The sequence below is a fragment of the Mustela erminea genome, chromosome 14, assembly GCF_009829155.1.
Source record: "Mustela erminea isolate mMusErm1 chromosome 14, mMusErm1.Pri, whole genome shotgun sequence".
Taxonomy (NCBI): Eukaryota; Metazoa; Chordata; class Mammalia; order Carnivora; family Mustelidae; genus Mustela; species Mustela erminea.
In genome coordinates, this window is record NC_045627.1 from 13,754,595 (window position 1) to 13,782,390 (window position 27,796).

Sequence of the window (27,796 nt, forward strand, 5' to 3'; positions counted from 1 at the left end):
GGAAAGATGACAAACCAATGGGATGTTTGTAGACCTCTGCTGGAACTTTTAGGTCTGTCTTTTATAATTCCTTACCTGTCATTCAGAGCTTTTATCTTTTTCTTCCTTGGGTTGCCTTCTTAGAGAATTCCTTAGCTTGATATTCCATCTCTCTGGTTTGGTTTTAAGCAGTGCTCATTCTGCTATTCAGCCCATCTCTTTGAAAGGTTTCTTTTTACTGTGATTTCTATTTGTATTTCCAAGATCTCGGTTAATTATTTTCATAACTACCTGCTCTCATTTCATGATAAGTTATTCTGGCTTATCCCTATGATTAATTTAATTACATTGATATTAATGTCTAGCACTTTTTTTTCCCTTAGGTGCATATTCTCTCTTGAAAGAAAGGATAAAACATATTAAAGCTGTTCTTTTTTTCCGTGGCTTGATTTTTCTGAAACGTTTGTGATTGTTGGTTTATGTCTCACTCATTTTTTTAAAAAAGATTTTATTTATTTGACACAGAGAGAGAAATCACAAGTAGGCAGAGAGGCAGGCAAAGGGGGGGGAAGCAGGCTCCCCACTGAGCAGAGAGCCCGATGTGGGGCTCGATCCCAGGACTCTGGGATCATGACCTGAGCCGAACACAGAGGCTTTAACCCACTGAGCCACCCAGGAGCCCCGGTCTCACTCATTTTTATGTACCTCGAGAGTCACTGTTTTTTTACTCTCTTTGCAGGAGGGAGGAGCATGAAGAGGATGAACTGCAGGGTATTTTTTTTTTTCTTTTTAACAAAAATGGGTAGAATCAGGGTTTGTAACATACTGGTCACCTGGGTACCCCACCCCATTCCTCCAGAGCCTCATAATCATCGGGATTTTGCTTGTTTCTTTTACCCAAGCTCCCATACTCTCCAAGCTGGAAGCGAACATCCCATTTTCTACTTCCTGGAAGGCTATACTTTGGTGAAGCTTCAGTTCTAGTCTCTCAGCCAGTTCCCCTTTCATTTTCTTTTCATTTTCTTTCTTTCATTTCTTTCATTTTCATTCTGGCCTCCTCCCTCCAGGTTTGCACCGCTTTTCCTTATGTACAAATGGAGGTGGTAGGAAAGAGTGACTGAGGAGCCCTTCCAATTAAAAAAAAATATTTTATTTATTTATTTGACAGAGAGAGCACAAGTAGGCAGAGCTTCAGGCAAAGGGAGAGGTACAAGCAGGCTCTCTGCTGAGCAGAGAGACTGAAAATGGACTCGATCCCAGGATCCTGGGATCATGACCTGAGCCAAAGGCAGCCACTCAACCGACTGAACAACCCAGTCACCCCCAAATATTTTTTAGTATCTTCTTTTGAGTACTTCAAGGGGAACCAATCATCTTCACCAGGACTCTCAAAGATGAATGAAAAACCAGTAATAATTTGCTACAAAAATGACAAACATCCATTTTTTTGTACTGCATCTAAACAAGTAAATTTTAAAAATTAACATTATGGTAAACATAAGAATTTGCTGGAGGTAATCCTTTGAAAGCTGATGCTTGTATATTTTTATATCTCGGTCAAGCAAGGCACCATAGAATAATGGTGACCATCCATATTCTATATAAAAACTCTCAGTTCTGTTAAGAACATGAAACTAGGGGTGCCTGAGTGGTTCAGTTGTTAAGCATCTGTCTTAGGCTCAGGTTATGATCCCATGGTCCTGGGATTGAGACCCACATTGGGCTTCCTGCTTGGTGGGAAGCCTGCTTCTCCCTCTCCCACTCTTTCTGCTTCTGTTCCATTTCTTGCATTGTCTTCTCTTTCAAATATATAAATAAAATCTTTTAAAAAACAAGGACATGAAAGAAATTCTCCAGGGAGAGGGAAGAGAATAAAGTTCAAAATTAGAATAAGTTCAAATATAAATTTGTACATCAACAGCTCTTTCTAACTGCCTTTCTTACACATAATTCTACTAAAATAGCAAACCCAATAAGAGGAAAAAATTGTTTGTTTCAAAATACATAGCTTTGGACTTTTGTTATGTCTATAGAAAATTACCCAGTTGCCTCCATTAATTGGTTAGAATTTTGAGAGGATGCTTGTGTATAGAAACGGGGATTTTTAGCATCGAGAGGCCAATGAACTGGAGGACTCTAACACTGCCTGCAATCTAGCAGTAAATCTCTGAGGTCACACGTTGATTTTGGATGGTTGTCTTTTCCCTTGGGGAGAGCACGACTGTTCAAAGTGAATGTGTATATTTGAAGAGAGGACCTCAAGACCTCTGGAAGTCTGCATGCCTCATTCACTGGGCAGGGGACTTCCTGCTTCAGGTATTTGCACAATAGACTCTAGTTAAAGTCCACCTTCAGCTACGAGTCAAAGCCATGATTGTTAAGAACACAGAATAGGTTCCTATGTAGCATACACGATGTGACCAATAGGCATTAACGGTCACTCAAGGGTTCTGGTACATTGTTATCCTCCAGTAGATTGTAGAGGTAAAAAAACATCTGAAAGGTTCCCAGGAAGCAGTGAGTTCTGTTTTGTTTTGTTTTGTTTTTTGGAAAGAAGAGGAGGATGGGGTCGCTAGACTTTAAGAGGTCATGAATAAAGCGGGAGAGGTAGGAACTAAATCATAAACTTTTGTCGTTAGCTTGGCAGGAGTTGAGGTATAAGGTCCTGGGTCTGCATGAAGGTAGGTAGGTCACAGGGACATAGTGAGGTTACTACTCCGAAGGGGAGCTTGCATTTGGGCTTGGGTATCAAGAAATCACCAATGTAATTAAGTGTAATACCATGTTTGTAGTGTGTGTATGTGTGTGTGTGTGTGTGTTAATTCTTCATAGCTGGGGATACTGAGTTAGATGGTTATTGATCCCCTATCCAATTCCAACATTCCTAGTATTTATGACTTGTCTGGCTCAAATATTAGCAATGGCTTTGGAGAGAAGGGTTAGACCCAAAATCATGGAGCACAGTGTATAGAAAATTTCTCCAAAGCTTGAAATAAGGTATATTTTTGTCTACTCAGGCTGCTATACCAAACACAGGCTGGGGGGCTTAAATGACAGAAATGTATTTTCTCACAGATCTGGAGGCCAGAAGTTCCAGATCAAGGTGCCAGCAAGGTTGGTTTCCAGTGAGCATTTTCTTGTTGGCCTGTAGATCGCTATCTTTTCAACTGTGCCCTCAGATGACCTAAGATGACCTCATCTCTGTGGGCCCCCAGAGGGAAGGTAGGGAGAGTGCTTTCATGTGTTTCCCCCTTATGAGGACACCAGTCCTAGCAAATTAGGACTCCCGTGACCTCATCAAACCTTCATTACCTCCTTCTAGGCCCTATCTCCAGATGCAGTCACACTGGAGATTAGGAATTCTGCATATGACTTTTGTGGGGACACAATTCAGTCCATAATAATCAGTACAGGAGAAAAACCATGGAATGAATTCTAGAGGAGTCACACGGTGATGTTATAAGGTAAGTGGGTATAAAAGACCACCTCTGAAGTCCAATAGGGCATTAGAGCTAGAGGCCGACAGGAAAGTCCCGTACGTGCCACAGTTTTGCGTTTGACGCAAGTGCAACTCTGAAGTGAAGATATTTGGGAGGCCTTGGCCAACCACTACTTCCAGCCAGGGGTGATTCTGGAGGGAATATCTCCCAGAGTGCTGCCTAGAATCAAGACTTTGGGGTTGGAAAAGTGCCACTCCCAAAGCTGGAGAAGGATGGTGCTGTAAGTTACTTGAAGAGTACTGTTCTGGGAGATAGGAGATCTGGGGTGTCCTCTTTGTTCTGCTGCTGACCAGATGTGAAAATGCAGATTAATTCCCTAACCATCTCAGTTCTACCACCATGTGCTGCTGTCATGTGTCCCAAGCCCTAGAGTTAGTTTTATCCATAACCAGAAGCCGGTCTTTTAGTTCCCAATCTCTTAATCGGGCTGATTGTCACAATATATAGCGGACACGTGACAGCCACTGGGGAGAAGTAAGGGTTCTCTTCCCCTCAGGGAGAGTGGAAAGGCTCTAGGAGAGGGCAGACCACTAGGCCAAAGGCAGCCAGTGCCTGGGAGAGGAGGCACGGGGAAGAGTGTGCTGATGACAGCCTTGTGGAGGGAGGGCAGAAAGAGCCACCACCATGACACTTGCGTCATAGATCGAGCTTGGGGACAGAGAAGGGGTCAGGGCACAATAGAGCAGCAGCTGGCAAAGTGATTCTGTTGAGCTTAAGCTCATAGTGCCTTAGCAAATTAGAATGGGAAATACCTTGCTGTTGTCTGTATCTCTGTGATTGTGTGTGTATGAGTGACAGAGTGGGGACAGAGAGAGAGGGAGAGAGAATGCATTAAATTTTAAAGAAAGACAATAAGGGATGCGTGGGTGGCTTACTCAGTTAAGCATCTACCTTTGGTTCAGGTCATGATCCCAGGGTCCTGGGATTGGATCCCACACCAGGCTCTAGTGGGGGGCCTGCCTTCCCTCTGCCTGCTGCTCCCCTTGCTTGTGATCTCTCTCTTCCTCTGTAACAAATAATAGTAAAAAATAAACAAGGGCGATAAGTAATGTTTACTTTTGTTTCTGATGCCAGACATAGGTTCAGAGGATTGAAGAGGGAGATCCAAGGAGCTAGCCTCTTAAGAGGAGTGAATACCTAGTCACTGGTAAGACCCCTGGTCCTGCAATACAATATGGCTCCTGTGATCTGGGTCCTGTTAAACGCCTCTCGCCATCTTTAATCAGATAGTTTGATTCTTCATTGCTCTCAGTGTGGGGAACTGGGAGAAGCTATGGCACTTGGCCCTTTGTGGGGGAATTTTAGTAGTATAAATAGCAATAGTTATCAGTTCTGGAGCACTTCCATGACTCTGCTGCAGGCACTGTGCTGTGACCTGGGTTTATAGCAGTGAGATAAACTAGAAATAGATGTGGGCTCTGTTTCCAAGAAGCTGAAACCCACTGTTCTCCTTGTCCCCTTCCCATTCTGTCTTCTCCAGCCCCTGTGCAACCCCACCAAGCAGGGAGCTTGCTTCTCCTCCTCCCTCTGCTGCTCTCCCTGCTTGTGCTCTCTCCCTCTCTGTGTCAAGTGAATGCATAAAATGTTTTAAAATTAAAAAAAAAAAGCAAAACAAATAACCTGGTTCTGTAAAGTGATTTTCTGAATGCAGTTATGGGCAGTGCTGGGTACTGAAGAAGACGCTCTGCTGACCAGAGGAGTGGGGAAATTACAGAACAAATTCCACAGGTCATTGAATGTATCACTTTCATCACCCCACCCATAGCACTCATTAATCTCTAGCCCAGCCAATCTGTTGGTTATAACAATGAGCTTTCTCCAAACTGACAGACAGCTCTCATTTTAGCAATATAAATCATTCTGATCTTTATCACAAATGCAATCTAATCCTGTCTAGTAAAGAAAGCTGGAGAGTTCTATAGCTCTGTAAACATTTAAGAAAAACAATAGACTCAACTCTAGTTACTTTTTAACTAACTTGGCTTGCCAAGGGAAGGAGAAAGTAAATATCAGAAATCTTATCACTAAGCACAAATTGCAAGTTATACCTGCCAAGATGTGGTTCAAAATATAAATCATCAGTCTCCTTAGAAGCCTTTTACCTTCTTGTATCTGTTATGTTGGGTAAATGAGTAGTTACTAGAACACAGCTGGCTCAGTGATCACAGTTCAGCTTACCCTCAGAAGTACAAATAAATTACATGTTTAGCCCAGTAACTGGACACCGATATAGAATTATTCACTGGCTGATTCCTAGATCAGAAACCACAAAAAAATTTTTCTTTTTTATGGAAGTATGGCCGTTACAATAGTTTAGCCTGTACCTCATGGTGATTGATTTAACTACTCTATAAATTACAGCTCTAGATGTAACAATTTAATAGAACAACAACATCCTTGATGGTATCATGGAAATGTAAGTACCTTGTACACTTTTATTAATGTGTATAATTACTTAAACATCATAGTAAATGAATCAAGGCCATTGTCATGCTTTCATCAAGGAGAGTCCTTAACTAGAGGGATTTCCCATTGCTCTCAGGATGATAACCTCTGAGCGACAGGTTCCATTAGTTGGCCGCACACATTTGGAGCCTTGTGGACTTTCTGACAGCTGAGCAGCATATCTCTGTTTCAAGCATTGTGATCCCTGTTCTTAATGCAAGAGAGACAGTTGTCACCTTTCCTGTTACCCCTGTCATTAGGAAAGTGTCTGACTCAGAAAGTCAAATCGGTACCCTACAAAGGGATTTTCAGGAGAACCACCTCAAAGATGGTCACCTGAGATATTGTCAAGAAAAAAACCTAAAATTCTAAGCAACATCCATAATAAGTCTTTTCATGTTGATAAGGAAAGATTTTCCCATAAATACCAGATAGGCTCCATGAAAGTGAGATCTTTACCTGTTTTGTTCACCGTGTCACCAGTCTTTAGAAGAGCGCCTAAGACATCACTCAAGATGTTTTGAATGAATCAAATGAATGAATGAACTGTGGCCTTTGATAGTGAGGTAGATTATGGTCCTTAGGCAAGAGATGGGATTTGTGTTGGGATTTCAAGAACGGGAGGAGCCAAAGAGAAAATTGAGAAGGTAAATGTGAAAGTATGCAATTTACTGACTGGAGTAGGTCTGAATACATTTCAAACATAATTAAACTATGGCTGTGGGTCTATATGCATTTTCATAATTTTCCCTTGAAAATGTGAGGCATACAGATATCATCTCCAGTGAATTCTCTGTCTGTATACAGAATCACCCCCCCCCCCCCCCCAAAAAGGCATTCTGACAGTCCTCAGCCCATCCACTCCAGGATTGTAACTCCTTCTTCCCCATGTTCTTTCTGACATCATGGACTTTCAGGTTGACCTCTCCCATCTTGGGTCCCACTCTCATTAGCTGTAGAAGTCATGTGATGTTTGCGATGTGAGGGTGGCAATACTCTCTAACCTTTGGTTACAATATGTCTTTGAAAGCCAGTGTTTATTCTGCTTTTACAGCATTTCTCCATTTGCACTGGCCACCTTTTAAGTGGTCATTAGCCACATGTGGCTGCTAGCCATCGGACTTGGACAGCAGACGCGTGGAAAGTCTGCACATTCTTCCACTCAAAGGATGTTGTGACTTATGCTACATCTTTTTTTTTTAAGTGTCTTTTTTAGGTATTTAAATTCAATTAGCCATTAGGTAGTATATTATTGGTTTCAGACAGACTTTAGTAACTCATCAGTTGTGGATAACGCCTGGGGCTCATCACATCACGTGTCCTCCTTAATGCCCATCACCCAGTTAGTCCATGTCTCCCACTCCCTTCCACCCCCCAGCAACCCTCAGTTTGTTTCCTATAGTTAAAGGTAGCTCATGGTTTGTCTCCCTCTCTGATGACTCCCATGCAGTTTTCCCTCCCTTCCCTCTGATCCTCTGCACTACATCTTAATTTCAACAGTGAAGTCAAGCAGTGGTAGTAACTCGGTCATGGAGTCATGTATATTCTAAATCTGATGAGGCGGATTCCCGTACTGCCTTTGTCTCTGCTAGAGCACTTACACTTGTTACTATTATTGCTGCTGTTTTCATGTTTCTTGTTCACTGAATGTCTGATAAAAGAGTTAGTGAAGTGTGTGACTGCAGAAAATATAATGAGTCATGGATGATGAAGACTTTCTCCTTGACCAGAGTTGAGTCAGGTTCCTCTGAGTCCTTTCTGTCCAGGCCTTGACCTCAGGCTCTGCCCACTCAGCCCAGTTTTAGCAAGAAACCTGCTTAGTCAATTTTTCAGCAATCTCCTATCCTACTTTTGATATCTGATCAAATTCCTTATCTCTCACACCTGGTATCTTACCACTCTTTTTTTTTTTTTTTAAAGATTTATTTATTTTGACAGAGCATGAGCAGGGGGAGAAGCAGAGGGAGAGAGAGAAGCAGACTCCCCACTGAGAAGGAAGCCCAATGCCAGGCTTGATCCTGGGATCAGATCATGACCTAAGCCAAAGCCAGAGAGTTAACCAACTGAGCCACCCAGGTGCTTCAGAATCTTACAACGCTTAATATCTGATCAAATCCCTTATTCCCAGGGCACCTGGTTGGTGCAGTTGGTTGAATGTTTGACTCTTGGTATCTGCTCTGGTCATGATCTCACGGTCCTGAGATCAAGCCTCACATCAGTCTCTATGCTCAGTGAAGAGTCTGCTTAAAATTCTCTTTCCCTCTCCTTCTACCCCTACCCCTGCTCCCTCTCTCTAAAATATATTAATAAATCTTTAAAAAAATTCCTTATCCCCTGCTCTCAATATTTTATGACCCTAGCCTTCCTTCAACAATATTACTGTCCAGATGGTTTAGCCAGAATCCCTTCATCCTTACCCTTGATGTTCCATCTTAATTTTACATTCAGTGACCCTCACCACGCTCTTTAGCTATAAATCTCCATTTGTCTGAGCTGAGCCAGATTTCTCTCCCATACTATAAAATAAAATCCCATTGTAGTAGCATCCCTTGAATAAAATCTTCCTTACTGTCTTTAATGGGTGTCACAAAATTTTTTTTTCTTTAACGGTCAGGAGGGTGCTAATGGAGTACCATGACAAAAGGCCTATATGGACATTTTTTTGGGGTTACCTGACAAATACTCTTTTCCTCTTCTAAGAAAAATTTCCAGTTCTCAGTATAACTGCCAACTGGCCCAGGGGTGGACAAGTGAGTCAGATGAGACCAAAATGAAAATTCTGTTGAGACACTGGACCTTGAGGATTTAAGCCAAGGACGAAAAAGTGTTGGTACTCCATTATTCTGATGGTCCATTAATTCTTGCTTTTTTAGTTCCTGTGTCTATCACAGTCCCTGCCTTTTTGAAGATAATGACCACTCATCTGAGTGCACAGTTCACAGAATCCCTTTGCAGTGGCCCATGTGGGCCAAGGTAGTAGAGCATAATAGATCTCTGTAACTTTTTAAAAAATGCCTTTGTCCCTGTTGCCCATGGCCATTAAAAACAAAAGGTTGGGGGTGGGGGGATATTGGAAAAGGTGAAGTTATAGCTACTCACTGATTTTGTGATTGGTAGAGAGAAAGCAACACCTACGTATAGGGCCAGTGGGTGAGTGGAGGAAACATCCTTGGCTCTAGGAGGAATGGGGGAAGGAGAAATATTAATAATTTTTGTCTTTGGAACTGCCCCTGAAGACTTCCCACAGGAAACTGACCTAATGTGACTCTCCTAAACTTTGGCAAGCCCCTTAAATTTAACTGACTTCTAGATCTGATACTCCCTGCTAGATGGCTCTGATCATGATTTGATTGTTACTTATTTTATTTTTAAATTATTTTAAAATAAATTTTTAATTTAAATACAATTAATTAACATATAATACTAGTTTCATACATACAGGTTAGTTATTCATCAGTCTTTTATAACACCCAGTGCTCATTGTATCACATGCCCTCCTTAATGTCCATCACCCAGTTACCCCATCCACCCATCCCCCTCCCTTCCAAGAGCCCTCAGTTTGTTTCCTATGATTAAGAGTCTCTTCTGAGGGGCACCTGGGTGGTTCAGTGGGTTAAAGCCTCTGCCTTCAGCTCAGGTCATGATCTCAGGGTCCTGGGATCGAGCCCCACATCGGGCTTTCTGCTCAGTGGGGAGCCTGCTTCCTCCTCTCTCTCTCTTCCTGCCTCTCTGCCTACATGTGATCTCTGTTTGTCAAATAAATAAATAAAAATCTTTTTTAAAAAGTCTCTTCTGGTTTGTCTCCCTCTTTGATTTCATCTTGTTTTATTTTTTTCCTTTCTTCCCCTATGATTCTGTTTTGTTTCTTAAACTCCACATATGAGTGAGATCATATGATAATTGTCTTTCTCTGACTGACTGACTTCCCTTGGCATAATACCCTCTACTTCCATCCAAGTCATTGCAAATAATTGCCATTTATTTTAACTCAACAGAGAAGGCCACTAGAAACAGCAGGTGATGGCCCCAGCTCCTGTCCCTCCATGCATAACATCTGTCAACACCTGTGGACATCTTTTCTTCCCCATTCCTATGAATGTTGTTCAGTTGTTACATGGTGTGGACAAATGCTGCTGGCTGGTGGCGTGGACACACTGGACAAGCTTGGCCTTCAGTAAAACAAAGACTGCATTTAGTTACTCAAACTGAAACGGGAATGCTTGGAGTCCCATTGGAGGTACTCAACCTGTGCCCCTTCCCTCTTTGGAACAAGAGCCTGAACCTGAAAGATGAAGGGCTTATCCTAGGTTATGGCAAGGTTGCACAGAGCTGAAACTAGACACAGGTGTACATGCTTATTGGTTAAGGCTGGCTGTGAAGTCAAACTGCCTCAAATCTTGATTCTCTTCACCACTTCTTATTCTCTGACCCTGTTTTTCGTAGTTTAGGATGTAGGGATAATAACAGTATCAGCTAATGGGGAATCCTGACTTTTTGATGTTTTAGTTCTTGTCAGACATTTACCATAATGCTTAGCACATGGATGGTGTGTGCACACATATGCACACGCTTGACACTCAAAAAATTGTTCCCTGATATTAACTTTATCAGTGCACTTTACATCCACTACCATTTGGCTGTTTTGTCACAAACTGATTAAAGCAGAACTGTCAAGTGAGGAACTTCAAAGCCAAAGCATTAAGTGCTGTGAGAAACCAGCACTTGGGAGGTTTTGTCTCAGCATCTGTGATTAGAAGGCAGGAAAAAGAGACTTTGGGGACACAGTTCACCCCTTCATGAAGCAGCCATTCAGAACTTTCTCAGAAGGTCTAATGCCTAATCTTCCAAAGATCAGCAAGGACAAACTTATGGCTTATTAAAATCAGATTTTTAAAAGATTTTTATTTATTTATTTGAGAGAGAGAGAGAGTGAGAGAGAGAGAGCATGAGAGGGGAGAAGATCAGAGGGAGAAGTGGACTCTCCATGAAGCTGGGAGCCCGATGTGGGACTCGATCCTGGGACTCCAGGGTCAAAATCAGATTTATTGACTCAATACAGTTAGGGAGGACATTCCTCAGGAGTCATAGAATGCTGGTTGCCATGAGGGAGGAGGGAAGCATCTTTTACAACGTCTGGGCTCTCACAGAAGGAGTCTGAATCAGGTATATGGAAAGCAGAGGTCAGTTCTGGATTAGAAGCTCTTTCTTTCTTTCTTTCTTTTTTTTTTTTAGAAGCTCTTTCTGAGGGGAAATGAGTAGAAGCAGGGATTAACCAGGACTTGGGCTCTGCCTTATTCAATTCAGGCTACTGCAACAAATGATCACAGACTGGGTGGCTGAAACAGCAAAACATTTACTATTCCTTGCAGTTCTAGAGGCTGAGAAGACCAAAAGCAAGGTCCTGGGAGATCTGATATCTAGCAAGAGCCTGCTTCATAATCTACAGATGCCCATATTCCTGTTGTAGCCTTGCATGGCTGACAGCTGGCAGAACAAGCTCTCAGGTCTTTTCTCAGAAGTGCTTTTATCTCATTCACAAGGGTTCCAATCTCATGACCTCATCACCTCTCAAAGCCCACACCTCCTGATGGCACTCTTTGAGGGTTAGGGCTTCAACATCTGAATTGGGGCAAGACACAAACATTCATTAACAAGTGTTGTCATGAGGACAGTGTAGCTTAGCAACTGGGTATCCCCAGGAATCCATGGGACTAGCAAAGCAGAATCTGGGGGCGTCACTGGTAGGAAAGCAGGAGTTCCCCAAGAGAGAGTCCTCATAGCATTTTACAGAGACAGCATGACCCTTGAGAAACAATGTTTCCGTGACTCATACAGCAGCCTTTATCTATGCCTGTCCTCCCTGCTGGATTCACAGCAAGCCTGCTTCTTTCTTTTCCAGTACAAATGGATTTCCACTCTCTGAATCCTGATGAATTTTTGCTCTTTTGCAGTTAGTAGGTTGTCCCTCAGGATTCTGCATGTCTGGATTTGCAGTCATGGAAACTGCCAAATGTCTAGGGACCTGCGTGGCAGAACCCGGCCTCTACCACTATTGCCCAAGGTAGGGACTCTGGTCCCTTGAGCGTCCTGTGCTGCTGTCAAAGGTCTGTGTGCGCTGGCTTGTTGTTTTTTTAAAAAAAATGTAATTGCTTATATGTGTGTTTGATCATGCTCAAGTGGCCTTTCTGTGGAAACAGTGGCCAGGCTACACCTAGAAGTCACTGAAGAAAGTTCTAAGAACTCTTGGTTGGTATGAGGCTAGAGAGAGAGAGAAAGAGAGAAAAGAAATCTTCCTCTCCGCATTTTGCAAGTCCCTGGGCAAAATGCGAGGGTTGTGCACTCCCCACACGGAGATTCCAGGCAGAGAGGCCCTCCTGAGCCTCATCTCCCTGGGCTCCTCCTCCAGGAGCAATCCCTAGTTTGAGACCAGGGTTAGGGAAGAAAGAGCAGCAAAGCAGGGTCCAGAAGGAAGGACTGCCACAGACCACGGGGCACCAGAGGGCCAGGCTGGTACCTGCTCACTGTTGGGGTACAAATGGGCTCAGCTCAGCAGGTGCAGGGGTGCCCTTGGCCCCTCTGATGGGGTTGCAGTGCTCCAAGCTCAGGAAGAAAAAAGGCTGGCTCAGGTGACTTATTTTTCACTGGGAAAGAGCTGACGGCAATGGAAATAAACGAGTAGGGAATGATGTTAGAAAGTTGTATGGTTTGTCCTTTATATCTCAGCTTTCTCTCCCATCTTCCCTTGTTCTGTAGTGTGTTTTCAAAGAAGTTTTTGACATGATATTCCTGTTCCCTGATTTACTCCTGAGCTGTGTCTTTTCTGCTGTTCAGCCCATCTGGTGAATTCTTTTACTATAAAAAGTATCTTGCCCTTGCAAGGTCTTGTCTCGCCCTCCCCCTGGGGAGACTTGAGGAATCCCAGAGAACTCAGCTTGCCACCCAGAAGGAAACCAGGCTATTTGGAACACTGGAAAGGATTCAGGGTAGGGGAAATCTGCTTGGACATCTGAGACTACACCTACATTCAGGGGTCCCCTGGACACAAACCCAGACTTTGATACTGATCCTGAACCATGCTCTCAACTCAGACCCCTCTGATCCTCACTACAGTGCTTTCAGATCAGTGCAGCCATGCCCATAGGCACAAACTCTAAGCCTAGATTCTGTCCTGAGAGGTCTGTCCCCAACAGTCTGGCTCCAAAGACCCAGAGATTGGGAACAGTGAGGAACACCATAAGACTCACCCTGCCACACTCAAAAAAACCATGCCATTTGGAACTCCAGAAAGAATTCAGAGAAATGAAATCTGCATTCCCACCTCTGGATACCCCCATATTCAGCAGGACCCTGGATGCAAACCTGGAGCTTGACACTCACTCTGAACCAATCCCTCGACTCCACTCCTTCCCTCCCGTCCCCCCCAAAAGAGGGACAGAGTGCTGGCAGATTAGGCCTGCCATGTGGCGGGCCCTAACCATAATCTTTGGTTTGGTTCTCAGGGTTCTGACCCCAGAGGCCTTGCAGTAGAAGCCCTACAATTTGGGGACACCTGGACAATACCAGAGGACTCAGCCTGCCGCCCAGAAGGAAACCATGCCATGTAGAAGTCCGGAAAGGATGAACAGCAGAAAAAATCTGCATGTGCACCTGAGGCCATGCCCATAGTGAGTGGACCTCCGTCCAAAAACTCCAGAGCCAGACATTCACCCTGACCCACATCCTCAGCTCAGCAGTCCGGGAAGCTCTCCACAGAGCCTTCAGATGGGTCCTCCCATGCCCCTAGACCCCAACCCTAAGCCACGGTTGGGTTCTGATAGGTCCATTCCCAGGGGCCTGTCCTCAGAGCACAAGAGATAGGGGGCGCCTGAGCAATCCCAGAGGACTCAGCCTGCCACCCAGAAGGAAGCTGTGCCATTTGGAACTCTGGAAAGGATTCAGAGGAGCAGAAATCTGCATGCCCAGCTGAGGACACATCCACACTGAGCTGACTCCTGGACACAAAGCCAGAGCCAGACACTCACCCTCGCCTACACTGTCAACTCAGCCACCCAGACAGCTGTCCATGGGGTCTTCAGGTCAGTCCTTCCATGTCCCTAGTCCCTAATGCTAACCCTTGGATGGCTTCTGTAATGATCTCCTCATTTCAGGTTATGTGGTGGTTCTGCAGGACATTGACCTGCTGTGGGGTCAAACACACTGAAGCATCCCGTGTGAAGTGGCAAACGTGGTAAATAAATGACGGCTGGGCTGCAGCAACATCTTCCTAGGAACATTGCCATAGGCAAGGGAAGCAAGGGCAAAATGAGCTATTGGGATTTCATCAAGATCAAAACCTTTGCACAGCAAAGGAAACAGTTAACAAAACCAAAAGACAACTGACAGAATGGGAGAAGATATTTGCAAATGACTTATCAGATAAAGGGCTAGTGTCTAAAATCTATAAGGAACTTAGAAAACTCAACACCCAAAGAACAAATAATCCAATCAAGAAATGGGCAGAAGACATGAATAGACATTTCTGCAAAGAAGACATCCAGATGGCCAACAGACACATGAAAAAGTGCTTCATATCACTTGGCATCAGGGAAATACAAATCGAAACCACAATGAGATATCACCTCACACCAGTCAGAATGGCTAAAATTAACAAATCAGGAAATGACAGATCCTGGCGAGGATGCAGAGAAAGGGGAACCCTCCTACACTTTGGGTGGGAATGCAAGCTGGTGCAACCACTCTGGAAAACTGCATGGAGTTTCCTCAAAATGTTGAAAATAGAACTACCCTATGACCCAGCAATTGCACTAGTGCGTATTTACCCTAAAGATAAAAACGTAGTGATCCGAAGGAGCACATGCACCCGAATGTTTATAGCAGCAATGTCTACAATAGTCAAACTATGGAAAGAACCTAGATGTCCATCAACAGATGAATGGATAAAGAAGATGTGGTATATATACACAATGGAATACTATGCAGCCATCAAAAGGAATGAAATCTTGCCATTTGCGACGACATGGATGGAACTAGAGGGTATCATACTTAGCGAAATAAGTCAATCAGAGAAAGACAACTATCATATGATCTCTCTGATATGAGGAAGTGGAGATGCACTATGGGGGGTTAAGGGGGTAGGAGAAGAATAGATGAAACAAGATGGGATTGGAAGGGAGACAAACCATAAGTGACTCAATCTCACAAAACAAACTCAGGGTTGCTGGGGGGAGGGGGGTTGGAAGAAGGGGGGTGGGGTTACGGACATTGGGGAGGGTATGTGCTATGGTGAATGCTGTGAAGAGTGTAAACCTGGAGATTCACAGACCTGTACCCCTGGGGATAAAAATTATATTATATGTTTATTAAAAAAAAAAAGAAATGACAGCTGGGGAATCTGAGTGTGGAGACAGCACATATTTGTGCTGCTATAACAAGCTGACTGCACTTTGAAATCACCGAGAGGAAATGACTCTTCCAAACATCCATGTTAGCACGACGACACAGAAGCAGAGAGGACATTAGACTTTGGGATGGAAGCCAAGCCCTCCCAGATCCAGGTCACCCAATGTGGAGAGGCCACATGTTAGCAAGAGACTCGTGGGAGGATTAAATCACGGGCCCCCGTGTCTTGGGTGCAGTAGAAGCAGTGGATTTGGAATTCCAGTTTTCCACAACGCTCCACCACAAGCTGGTTAGAACTGTGCAAAGGCAGGAAAGGAGGCCCCAGTAAAGTGGACTAGGGACGCCAGAAGGGGAGGCTGGAAGGGGGTGCCTGGTGCCCAGTACCCATTACAGACCCCACGTTGCAATCCCTCACAGGAGAGACTCACCAATTCCAGGCCCACAGGGGAAGCTGGAGGTTCATCTCCTGACTTTTTGTAGGAGCTTGCAGCTCAGCTGGTGAGAATTCTCCATCACCCTGAACCCTGCCTTTCTCCAGGGGACTTTCCTTCGAAGCACCCCTCCCAACTTCTTCCTCCTCCATGAAATAATGTTCCCCTTCTTTGTTTCTCGCACTTGCCTGTGATGGGACCATAGCTTGCTCAGCCCAGACTGCCATTCTCTGCTCTTCCCAAATAAACCCATGCTGCTGGTCAAATAACTGGCAGTTTGAATTTAAGGCAAATCCAACTAATAAATTCAAGAAACTTGCAAGGAACAAAATCAATATGTACAAATCAGTAGCACTCCTACGTGCTCAGAAGGAACCATCAGAAAGAGACTACGGAGAACAATCTCATTTACACCTGTATCCAAGACAGCAAGATACCCGGGAGGCCCCTGAACCAGGAAGGTGACAGACCTGTCCTCTGACAGCCCTGCAACAATGACGACAGACAGGGAGGGGGGCACACGGAGATGGGGAGGCACTGTGCTCAGGGAAGAACCCACACTGGGAAAATACCTACTCTCCCCAAAACCGTCTACAGAGTCCTCACTCTGGCTCCCGAACTTCCGGACTCAGCGCCAGCCCGGAGTGGGTGTGGACACGGGAAGGACCCTGCAGGGCTGAGGTGGGGGGAGCACAAGCCCCGAAGCAGGCGGACGCTCCCATACTGCAGACCATCTGAGGAGCCCCAGAACCGAATCCGTGAGCACACAAACACAGAGGAGGACCGAGCAGCACCCGAGCCCAGAAAGGGGGGACCCCACAGCCCCGTGCACAGCACAGCAGGAGGCCACATCTCCTCACACAAAACGACGGAAGTTCCAGTGTCTACAGAGGGCGCCCTTCCTCTGTGGGGTCCTGAGACCACAAATCCCTTGACAGTCCACTCAGGCGGCTTCTCCTCACCTCCTCCAGCGTCTGGTCCTTAGAAGGTTGGACTGCTGTCAGTGTGGGCACGTCCTCCACAACGGGTCCGGTCAGTGTGGATGCAAAGCCACACCCTCCTCAGCTTGTCCTGTCAGGGTGGGAGCCGCCCCACATTCTCCAGAAGTCTCCACAGTGGATCCTGAAGAGGCGGGTCTCTGGTCCCAGCTGTGGCTCCGCAGCCTGGGCTCAGGGCGGGAGCTGGGGTCTGGTGCCCTCTGCAGGCGGTGGAAGGCAGTGCAGGACTGTGGGAGCTCACCCTTCAGTGGAAGTGAATTTCAGTGGTGGGAGCTCACCCTTCAGCTCACCCTGCTCCCTCCCCAGGTCCAGCTGAAGCCATTTCATTCTGTAAATTCAAGCAGCATGGAGCTCAACATCCCCCAACTTCTCCAAAAATAGCTAAGGAACAACGAATTAGAAACGATGTGTAATTACAACAGTCCTTGACCCAAACAGTGGCACTGAACATGGCCCTGATGCAGACCCACACTCTGACCTCAACTTGGTCTCAAGCCTGGACCTGACCCCAATCCAAGACCCTAACCCTAGCCCCAACCCAAACAATGTTCACAAGAACCAAAAGGTAGAAACTGCAAATATCCATCAATGGCAAATGCATAAGCAAAGTGTGGTGAAGGGTTTGAATTTGGGTTCAGGTTCAGGTTTTAGTCAGAATTCTAGATCAGGCTTTGGATTTAGTGTCAGGGTAAGGATTTAGAGTGAAGGGCAAGGGAACAGAGTTAGAGTTTAGGGCTTAAAGTTTATAATTTAGGCTTTAAGACTCAGGGTTCAGATACAGATAAAGTTCAAGGTCAAATTTGGGGATTGGCTTCATGCTGAGATTTGGGTTTGGGTTTCATGACTTGGAGATCTGGTTTAGGGTTTGGGTTTGTGGTTCAGGGCTTGGATCCAGGGCTCAGGTCCAGGTTTTGGGTTCCACTTCAGGTTTGGGATTCAGGGTTCTAGTTTGGGCTTTAAGGTCAGCTTAGGGTTTCAATGTTGTTAGGGGTTAAGGTTAGGTTTAGGGATGACACATTTTCTTCAGTTGTCATCATGGACACAAAATTTCTATCTGAAGTTTCTAAGTCAGAAATGTATTTCATCTGGGGGCACCTGGGTGGCTCAGTGTGTTAAGCCTCTGCCTTGGGCTCAGGTCATGATCTCAGGGTCCTGGGATTGAGCCCTTCATCGGGCTCTCTGCTCGGTGGGGAGCCTGCTTCTCCCCGCCCCCGCCTGCCTCTCTGCCTATTTGTGATCTCTGTCTGTTAAATAAATAAATAGAATCTTAAAAAAAAAAAAAAGAAATGTATTTCATCTGGGTGTCAGGAGCTGGTTTGGAATTTAGGATCCCAGTAACTCCCTACCAACAGCATTCTGAGTCTCCCAGTCACCCAGAAGCGGCTCTTGTCTTGGCTCTCTGCCCTTGACAGAGAAGGGCAAGTTGGTGCCAAAGTTGGGATTTCACAATGGTAGAGGTGTGAAACCAAATATTGTGGAACTATCATGGAAAATGAGACAGGAGACAAATAACTGGTTGACTCCTGATTCTTCCACAAAAACAAAGACCAAGTTTCCAATAGAATCTTATAATGTTCCCTAGGAAGGCCTACGGTTCTCATTACCAGTACCAAAAGAGGACCCCTCCCCTGGTTTAAACTAAGAATCACAGCAGGATATTTCCTACTTAGTGTCAAAAATAAAATTTTATTTTTTGGCTGTTTCAGTGTACAATTTGTGGAAGCACTGACAACCTTTTCATGCTCAAATCCTCATCAACACAATGCAGGCAACATTGTAATGCATTGCTCCTTGGAATACCAAGTACAAGGAGGGCTATTAGAAGTAGTAAAAAGATACCAAATATGAAATTCAGAAAAAGCATCATTTATGAGCACCTAATGTGGATCCCTAACCATAAGATCTAACATATCATCCTATAGATTTCACTTACAAAAATCATCAATAACAGTAGCCTACTGATCACTGTAACCACCCCACCATTGACCTCTAGGCCTGTAATACACACTCCAACCACTGGAGACACAATTCTCAGCAGCAGAATGGGACTTACCCAGTCTGGGTGGACCAACTCTTATAGTGAAACCAAAAAATCCTGCTTCTTGGAAATCCCAGCCAGTAGGACACAGTCACAGAAACCATACCCAGAACTCAATAAAGGACAGACATCCCATGGGGTGGATGCTGCAGATCACCCCCCACTCCCATGAAGTAGCTCTACAGCAGACTCCAGGTCTGTCCCCTTCCCGGGATCACACGTGGCACCACTCCCTCCTCAGAACAAAACCGTGAACTGTCTTCATCAGGCCTGTGTGCAGGCTTACAGAAAGCCAGACACTTTCTTGAGAGCACTCAGCCTCTCATGCCTATCCCAGCAGATGGAGGGTTCTGTCTTCCCAACTTTCTACCAACTACAGAAGACTTGGGACAAGTCTTGCCAGACTCTATGCAAAGGCATATTCTCCATCTGCAAAATGATGGATGGTAAAACACCATGGATTCCCTGCACCTTCTCGAACCTAGGTAAGTTGGAGCTACAGCTTGGCCAGAGCTATTCTCCCCAATCCCCTAAACACACACACTTCCCTTGTGCACTCTGGGCCAGTTTCCATCCACTTTGCTCCTCAGCCATTGTCTCTGCAGAGAAGTACAGCAGTACTGAGGTGCTGGGACTGAGGTGCTAGGTGCTAAGCCAGCACCTTGGGCCCACTTACTATCAGAAATTAATATTCATTTTATTAACAGATGCATCCCATAAGATCTTGCCACCACAGCCATTAGAAAAGTCATTACAACAGAGGTCCTAACAACATGTGCCAACCTCCATGGCTCTACTCCCTGGCTCCAGGGATTGGTTCATTCATGGGCATGTGACCTGGTCCCAGCCAATGAGGTGGGAGGAACCTTGGGTCTTAGCTTACAGGGCCAAGGATGGGGTGAACTGCCCAGGCCAGGGGTTTTTTCCATCATGACTACAGAAGTGGCTTCAGCCAGGCCTGTGCCAGTGCCACAGAGAGCCCAGGAAGCCAGATGCTCCATAATATTGCTGAGGGCTTGAATCAGACTTTTCCTGAAGCCTACACATGCCTCATCCTCTGCTAACTCAGGAGAACCCTAAATGTGCTCATGGTCTTGGCCTGAACAACATGACCATCTGTGTGGTATATAACCTGCAAGATATACCCACCAGGCAATGGGGACTGACTCAGGCAAACAATACCTACATGGAGTTCAACCACAGGCAAACGTCTTGTGGCAAACTTGAGGCCTACAGAGAAAGGCAGGAGAATTCCTGAGGCCTTCATTGTTGGCCAATCTCACTATCATCTTTTTTTCCTTTCAAGTGAAGGGGCCAGGGTCAGGCAGGATATGTCCCAGTGTATTCCCACTCTGCCACTGGAAAAGAAGAGCCCTCTCCCCCATCACCCATCATATTGCAGATCTGGAGTGTGGGAAACTATCACCCATGGGCCAAATGGGACCTCTCCCTGTATTCTTTCAATCAAGTGTGGCTGGAACATGAGTTATGGATGGTCTGTGGCTACTCACAAGCCACAGTGCAGGAGTGGAGTCATTGTCAGAGACACCACATGGACAGCAAACCTGACAGAAAATCTTTACAGAAGGCTTTATGGAAAAGTCTGTGTCAATCCCTGGTCTCAAAGGTCCTAGGATCATGTCACTTCTTTGAATAGAGCATAGCGCCTTCTGGGTAGAATGTAATTTCTTCACCCCCAGAGGCAAGGGCTTCCATCCTTTTAGCCAGAACTCCATCTCCATCCTCCTCTATTTAAACCTTAAATGGCACATCTATATGTCTGCTGCCCAACAGGAATTCACTGTAGTTTACATGATAGCGATGCTCAGAAACAGAGGTGTAAGTGTGAACTTGTGAGGGTGAGTGTGTGCTTCCCCTTTGTTAGCCACAGTGTGCAAGGAGGATATAATACAGTAGCGTGCTTTCCGTCCCACAGGAATGGCATGCAATGTGGTCGCATTGTGACCTCAGAAGGAAGCCACCTTCATAGAACAAACTTCATGTGGGAGGACTCCCAAGTCCCTTGTCCTAGACACTATGTTCCACTGAGGCTGGTGGCACAAAGAGGGACAAAAACTCCCCTGCCCATCAGCGTTTTGAATGACGCCTGCTCTTCCAGGACAAAAGATCCTGAAACCATTCATCCACCTGTCATCCAGCCAGACGTCTGTGAGAGAGATCTACTTCAAGCAGAAAGGGCAGACCAAGAGACAATAAATGACAGTCTTGTGTGACAAGTGCCATGACAGGGACACTCAGGAGGACTGGGGGTGTGCAGGGTTGGCCAGACCAGGTTCCCAGGAGGACAGGGAATGCTCCAGGAGGGTGATCACAGCTGTGTCACTACAGGGAATGCTCGGGAGGACTGGGGGTGTACAGAGTTGGCCAGACTAGGGGCAGGGGCCTGGGAGTGCTCCAGGAGGGTGAACGCAGCCTATGTCACTATAGGGAATGCCTGGAGGACTGGGGGTGTGCAGGGTTGGTCAGAACGGGGGGCAGAGGGACCTAGGAGTGCTCCAGGAGGATGTCGCAGCTGTGCCCTTGTGTGGATACACATGTCAGTGTGACTGGTCATTGGCCAGACCGGAAATGACAGGGCGGGTAAGGGGCTATGTCCCTAAACTGTCTTCTACGAGGAAAAATTTCAGTAACGAGATTTCTTTCAGTATAATTTCATGTCACATGTGCCCGTGAGTCCCTAAAGCTGACTGTGTAGAATATGAAGTACGTAGTTTGCCATTGCTTTCAAACCTGAGGTGCTGGGGGCAGAGCACACTGGATATTTCATACTCTGCTTTCAGAGTATGATGACTTTTCCTGCCTTCATCTCTGATCCAAGCACAGAGAGCAAAGGCAATTCAGATCTACACTTCAAAATGTCAACAGAAATCTGAAAACCCAAGTTCTCCCAGGATCTAAAGGCTCAGGACCAGGGTGATGGAAAGGGGAGGCAGAGAGCAAGGAACCAAAAGAACACATCATGTACATGTGAGCTGGCCCACTTCTCCACCTGTCAGAAGCAAGTCATGCCTGACAGGAGGGAGTCCCACCTGCACCCGTTTGTTTGCTGCCCTTGAGCAGAGCAGAGGATGGGCTGAGCTGGGTGTGGGTGTCAGGAGAGGCCAGGTGGCCACAGATGCTACATGCCAGGTACCTGTAGGACCAGCTCCTGATCCTCAGCTAAGATGAAACAATCAGTATGTTTAGTTATCTATGTCCTGGGACAGGGCATGTGCTCAGTGCTTTGGTGACTATATCCTCTCCCATTTTATTTTTTTAAAAACACCTTAGGCAGGTTAAGATTGACATACAAAAAACTGTTAGTAGTTAATGTATGCAACTTGACCCTAACCCTAACCCTAATATCTAGTTAAGATATACTCAATTTAGAATATCGATAAAAAATTAGAGGATGGTTTTTAGGAGCTAAGGAATCCAGTGACCAACCTTCTGTCTTATTCTCCCTTCAATCTGTTAAGTTGGAACACGTTCAGCCACATGCTTTCTGGAGAGTGGCCACATGGGAGCAACAGTGAGTAAACACTGACGCAAACCCCACTATAAAGCCAATTCTTCCTTCACCCTGTCAAAACTTGTTCATTCAATGTTTACAGGTTATTGTATACATTATGAAAAGTGTGAGTTTGTTGAATTTTTAAAAAGCCAAACTAATTCTTTCAACCTGTTAAGAATAGAAGATGTTTTCTAAAATCTGGGAGTTGGCAAACAGATGAAGGCCCAGGGTCTGGGAAAAGGCTATTACTGTTGAATCTATTCAGGTCTACTAAGGAAACGAGGATGACTTCTATTCCACTTCTATGCAGGAAGAATTTGTGTCAACTCACAGCACCGAATCCATACAAAATAGTGTAGCTCAGAGGAAAACAAAAAAACAATCAACAGCCTCCAGGAGCAGAGAAAGAGCCACACCCAGGGACAGAGAAGACAGACCACAGAGGCTCTGCTCAAGCCAATTTATATTTCTGTAGATCTTCTGGAGCTAGAATGCCACCAGTGCCCCTGGGGGTCATGGGTCAGGCAGAGAGAACAACCTGATACTGCATTGTTGGAACCCATGACAAGCCTCCTGGTCCCTTCCTCCATGAGACACCCCCTACCCCCGACTACTCCAGCCTGCTTCTTGGAACTCCCATTCCCCTTTATGACACCATTGTTCACTTTTCCCATCACTGCCACCATATAGAGTACATACTATTTTGTCATTTAAATGTTTTTCATCATGTTCGCTGTGAAACTATACTTTGCATCATCTACCCGGATGTAGATTACCTGCTGCTTTGCATGACATAACTGTGGACTCCAAGTGCCCTCATGGCATCATGGGGGCTAGTGTCCTGGGCAAGGTCCTCACTAAGCTGGCTCAGCTGTTGCAGTGAAGGCCTGACCTGGGCACTGCTATTTTTGTGCAAGTAAGATAGCACAGCCAAAGCCTTGGTTTGGGTTCAGAATTGCTCATGGCCCCTTGGCTACATCAGATGGCATGGGGGCACACCCTGAAGACCCTTGCTAATCCAGTGTTGCTCTGAGGAATTTCTATGGAACAGCCATTGTGTCCAATGGAGGAACTCAATAGGAGTGGGAAGGATGGGAGTCAGAACTTCTGAGATAGAATCCATCTTGGGGGTTGCCCAGAACTTCCTAGGCGTTCATTCCATAGTATTGAATGAATCCATTAATCTAAAAACATTCCCTCATTTTAGAAATAATGAGCCTAAAGCTCTGATGAAGTGACTTTCCCAGGTCATATTGGAAATCAGCGAAAGAGCCAGAATGATCTGGGAGATGGCCTCCAGCAGGATCCCCCAGAGTGGCTTTTGCTAGAGCCGCAATCACCCATTTATCTTTCCTGGACTCCCCAACCCTCACGGGACTCTTCATGGGACATATCCTGGGAACAAAAGTCATGTCAGTGCCACAGAAACCTCTGACACTGGCTATAACGAGACTGTGGTGTCAGTGGAGTCCCAAGCCATGGGCCATTTCAGAGTTTGTCTGCAAAAGATATGGTTGGTGGGAAACCCACATGACAGAGGGTAGAGGAAGATGGAAGCAGCTAGGGAAAGAGGGGGTGCCCACATCACATCTGGCCCCAGATGACACGGTGGTGTCCAGCAGAACAAGCCCCCCAAACGCCCCCCAGCGCCTTCCCAGAACTCACCCTAAGGTTTGAAGCTGATCTTCCTACATGGGTCAGGAGTGCTCAACTAGCTCAGGGAAGCACGACACAGGACACAAGAAAGCCACAGCCTTGATAGATGTGTTTTCATGGAACAATAGTTTTCTCCAAATATATTCTGATGATAAAAAATTCAATGATAAAACATGGATATTTTTGATTAAAAAGAAAGCCAAATTTGTTGAATTAATAAATATTTATGGAGTATCTACTTAATGCAAATGTATAGCTCCAGTTCCACCTGGGAGCTTGCAAAGTACATGGGATACAATCAATGGATCAATGGTAGGAAGGAATGCAGGCTGAGGGCTAAGAGAGCCATCCTATTCAGAGAGGCCCATTAAGGAAGCCCACTGAGAAGATGCTTTTCAGCCAAGACCAGAAAGACAGGGCCAGTGAGTCCATCTGGGAGAAGAGTGACAGAGCAACTTGATTTTTCATTATTTTGACCCTAAAACACAAATGTCAAGAAATATTGTCTTAAGTGTTGATTTGGAACATTTGGTTCTTCTCTGTAACTATTTGGGTTACATGCTAACCTTACTCACTATAAAATGCTCTAAGAAAATGTCTTATTTAAGCATGGACATCTTGTATTAAAAGGCAAATAAAGGGGCGCCTGGGTGGCTCAGTGGGTTAAGGCCTCTGCCTTCAGCTCAGGTCATGATCCCAGGGTCCTGGGATCGAGCCCCACATCAGGCCCTCTGCTCGGTGGGGAGCCTGCTTCCCTTCCTCTCTCTCTCTGCCTGCCTCTACCTACTTGTGATCTCTCTCTGTCAAATAAATAAATAAAATCTTTTTTTTCCAACCAGACTCTGTTTTATTTATTTATTTATTTAGATTTTTTATTTTTTATAAACATACATTTTTATCTCCAGGGGTACAGGTCTGTGAATCGCCAGGTTTACACACTTCACAGCACTCACCAAAGCACATACCCTCCTTAATGTCCATAACCCCACACCCTTCTCCCAATCCCCCTCCCCCCAGCAACCCTCAGTTTGTTTTGTGAGATTAAGAGTCACTTATGGTTTGTCTCCCTCCCAATCCCATCTTGTTTCATTGATCCTTCTCCTACCCACTTAAGCCCCCATGTTGCATCACTACTTCCTCATCAGGGAGATCATGTGATAGTTGTCTTTCTCCGCTTGACTTATTTCGCTAAGCATGATACGCTCTAGTTCCATCTATGTTGTCGCAAATGGCAAGATTTCATTTCTTTTGATGGTTGCATAGAATTCCATTGTGTATATATACCACATCTTCTTGATCCATTCATCTGTTGATGACATCTAGGTTCTTTCCATAGTTTGGCTATTGTGGACATTGCTGCTATAAACATTCGGGTGCACGTGCCCCTTCGGATCACTACGTTTGTATCTTTAGGGTAAATACCCAGTAGTGCAATTGCTGGGTCATAGGGCAGTTCTATTTTCAACATTTTGAGGAACCTCCATGCTGTTTTCCAGAGTGGCTGCACCAGCTTGCATTCCCACCAACAGTGTAGGAGGGTTTCCCTTTCTTCGCATCCTCGTCAGCATCTGTCATTTCCTGACTTGTTGATTTTAGCCATTCTGACTGGTGTGAGGTGATATCTCATTGTGGTTTTGATTTGTATTTCCTTGATGCCGAGTGATATGGAGCACTTTTTCATGTGTCTGTTGGCCATCTGGATGTCTTCTTTGCAGAAATGTCTGTTCATGTCCTCTGCCCATTTCTTGATTGGATTATTTGTTCTTTGGGTGTTGAGTTTGCTAAATTCTTTATAGATTTTGGACACTAGCCCTTTATCTGATATGTCGTTTGCAAACATCTTCTCCCATTCTGTCAGTTGTCTTTTGACTTTGTTAACTGTTTCCTTTGCTGTGCAAAAGCTTTTGATCTTGATGAAATCCCAATAGTTCATTTTTTCCCTTGCATCCCTTGCCTTTGGCGATGTTCCTAGGAAGATGTTGCTGCAGCTGAGGACGAAGAGGTTGCTGCCTGTGTTCTCCTGAAGGATTTGGATGGATTCCTTTTGCACATTGAGGTCCTTCATCCATTTTGAGTCTATTTTCGTGTGTGGTGTAGGGAAATGGTCCAATTTCATTTTTCTGCATGTGGCTGTCTAATTTTCCCAACACCATTTATTGAAGAGGCTGTCTTTTTTCCACTGGACATTCATTCCTGCTTTGTCGAAGATTAGTTGACCATAGAGTTGAGGGTCTTATTCTGGGCTCTCTATTCTGTTCCATTGATCTATGTGTCTGTTTTTGTGCCAGTACCATGCTGTCTTGATGATGAAAGCTTTGTAATAGAGCTTGAAGTCCGGAATTGTGATGCCACCAACTTTGGCTTTTTTTTTTTTTCAATATCCCTTTGGTTATTCGAGGTCTTTTCTGGTTCCATATAAATTTTAGAATTATTTGTTCCATTTCTTTGAAAAAGATGGATGGTACTTTGATAGGAATTGCATTAAATGTGTAGATTGCTTTAGGTAGCATAGACATTTTCACAATATTTATTCTTCCAATGCAGGAGCATGGAACATTTTTCTTTGTGTCTTCCTCAATTTCTTTCATGAGTACTTTATAGTTTTCTGAGTATAGATTCTGTGCCTCTTTGGTTAGGCTTTTCCTAGGTATCTTATGGTTTGGGGTGCAATTGGAAATGGGATTGACTCCTTAATTTCTCTTTCTTCTGTCTTGTTGTTGGTGTAGAGAAATGCAACTGATTTCTGTGCATTGATTTTATATCCTGACACTTTACTGAATTCCAGTACAAGTTCTAGCAGCTTTGGAGTGGAGTCTTTTGAGTTTTCCACATATAGTATCATATCATCTGCGAAGAGTGATAATTTGACTTCTTCTTTGCCGATTTGGATGCCTTTAATTTCCTTTTGTTGTCTGATTGCAGAGGCTAGGACTTCTAGTACTATGTTGAATAGCAGTGGTGATAATGGACATCACTGCAGTGTTCCTGACCTTAGCGGAAAAGCTTTCAGTTTTTCTCCATTGAGAATGATATTTGTGGTGGGTTTTTCATAGATGGCTTTGATGATATTGAGGTATGTGCCCTCTATCCCTACACTTTGAAGAGTTTTGATCAGGAAGGGATGCTGTACTTTGTCAAATGCTTTTTCAGCATCTATTGAGAGTATCATATGGTTCTTGTTCTTTCTTTTATTGATGTGTTGTATCACATTGACTGATTTGCGGATGTTGAACCAAACTTGCAGCCCTGGAATAAATCCCACTTGGTCGTGGTGAATAATCCTTTTAATGTACTGTTGAATCCTATTGGCTAGTATTTTGTTGAGTATTTTCGCTTGTGTGTTCATCAAGGATATTGGTCTATAGCTCTCTTTCTTGATGGGATCCTTGTCTGGTTTTGGGATCAAGGTGATGCTGGCCTCATAAAATGAGTTTGGAAGTTTTCCTTCCATTTCTATTTTTTGGAACAGTTTCAGGAGTGTAGGAATTAGTTCTTCTTTAAATGTTTGCTAGAATTCCCCCGGGAAGCCATCTGGCCCTGGGCTTTTGTTTGTTTGGAGATTTTTAATGACTGTTTCAATCTCCTTACTGGTTATGGGTCTGTTCAGGCTTTCTATTTCTTCCTGGTTCAGTTGTGGTAGTTTATATGTTTCTAGGAATGCATCCATTTCTTCCAGATTGTCAAATTTGTTGGCGTAGAGTTGCTCATAGTATGTTCTTATAATAGTTTGTATTTCTTTGGTGTTAGTTGTGATCTCTCCTCTTTCATTTATGATTTTATTTATTTGGGCCCTTTCTCTTTTCTTTTTGATAAGTCTGGCCAGGGGTTTATCAATT

The 27,796-nt window shown here is 44.8% G+C and overlaps 1 long non-coding RNA gene across 1 annotated transcript; it reads left to right on the top strand.

Moving 5' to 3' along the window:
- Nucleotides 1-7,088: 7,088 nt before the first annotated feature.
- Nucleotides 7,089-10,000, top strand: LOC116573561. The gene is made up of 3 exons (XR_004278878.1): nt 7,089-7,098; nt 8,816-8,920; nt 9,920-10,000. It is a non-coding gene; the product is annotated as an uncharacterized LOC116573561 (long non-coding RNA).
- Nucleotides 10,001-27,796: the final 17,796 nt, after the last annotated feature.